The sequence below is a fragment of the Canis lupus genome, chromosome 23 (genome assembly GCF_011100685.1).
Source record: "Canis lupus familiaris isolate Mischka breed German Shepherd chromosome 23, alternate assembly UU_Cfam_GSD_1.0, whole genome shotgun sequence".
Classification (NCBI taxonomy): Eukaryota; Metazoa; Chordata; class Mammalia; order Carnivora; family Canidae; genus Canis; species Canis lupus.
The window spans coordinates 4,629,899-4,631,596 of record NC_049244.1 but is presented as its reverse complement, the minus strand read 5'-3'; positions in this window follow the sequence as shown (position 1 = coordinate 4,631,596).

Sequence of the window (1,698 nt, the reverse complement as noted above, 5' to 3'; positions counted from 1 at the left end):
CAGGCCGGTGCTGGGGTAGTGCGGAAGGGACCCTGGAGCACTGAAGACTGTGTGGCCGCCCGCCAGCACTCTCCTCCTTGGATTCTCATCTGCTCAACACTAACTCTCCAGGAATTTCTCCCAGGGTGTGTATCGCTGTCAGGGTAACACACTAGTTGCTATAACAAACAGTCCCAAGGGGCACCTGGGTGGCTCAGTGGTTAAGCATCTGCCTTTGGCTCCGGTGTGATCCTGGGGTCCTGGGATCGAGTCCTGCATGGGGCTTCCCGTGAGGAGCCTGCTTCTCGCTCTGCCTATGTCTCTGCCTCTCTCTGTGTGTCTCTCATGAATAAATAAATAAATCTTAAAAAAAAAAAAAAAGCAGCCCCAAATTCCAGTGGCCTCAGATAATAGGGGTCCATTTCTCTCTCCTGTGTTTATTTCAGTGTCATGGGGTGGTCAGCTCTCATTGGTGCCTCTCCTCCCAGAGGATCCAGGCTCCTTCCCTCAAACACATGGCCTCTAGGACACCATGGGAGGGAGAAGCAAGAGCATGGACAATTGCACAGAAGGATTTGCAGCCAGGCCTGGAAGCATCTTTTGAATGTCAGGACATTGGGAAGTTGCTAGCATGGATGGGAGTAAATGAGGTCAGGCATGAGAAGCCAGAGAGCAGTGTGCTAAGTCTTCATGATTAGTGCTTTAAAAAGACAACTAAGACTGCATTAATGTGTCCCTACTAATGAGGAATTTCCAATAATTGAGACAAAACTAAGCTTACTTTTGTCAGCACATCTCCTCTTAGATGCAATTAGAGCGTAAATTCAGCGGAACAAGGGTGCTGGAATATCTGAGACCTTGCCACTTTTAGCCAATCTCAGGATCCCCCCCAAAAGGAGATCATCTAGGCCTGCATCCAGGCCACAGCGTATGATGCTTGGATGTGTGGAAAGTTAAGTTAGATGGAGCTAGGGCTCAGGAATTGCCTTGAAGGGACAGCAAGCCTCTGAAGGGAGGAGGAAGGATGAGCAGGGGCATAGCCCCATTGGGCTGACCATTGCCATGGCAGGCATTAGTGAACCATCTTCACACACACGTTCATCTATTTTAGTGGTCACACCCAAGACACTTCATTCTCCCCTATTCTCGCCTTTATGGGTCCCTACCCAGCACTGGGGGGAGCTGAAGGAATAAAGGAGTCAGAGCAGAACGGTGACAGTTGACTGGGACAAAAGATTAGATCTGACTTCAGGCATCTAGAAGCATATATATGTCCCAGAAATCAATAAATCTACTTAAAATCCCTTCTAGATATAAATTATATGCTATACATAAATTATATAAAGCGATCTCCTTTAATATCTACACATTCAAACAACATTCATTGAGCACAAACCAACCATGTGCCACACTCTGTGCCCGATGTCCGAATAAATATTCACCAGGTTTCTTCCAAGAGTTCACAGCCTGGGACCCTATTGCGGGCTGCATTCTGTTATATAATTAAACAGGAAAATATGTGCTGCCTGTCATTGCAATAGGAGGATAAAGCACTTTTAATCACTGTGCTGAGAGAGGTGAAGCAAGTTTCTCAAGGTCACACAGCTAGGAAATAGCAAAGGCAAAATTCACATTGAAAGAATTGAACTTCCTGAAATCTATTTCATTTTAGACTTGATACCACATCAGACACACATCTGCACTCTTAATTTTGCTGCT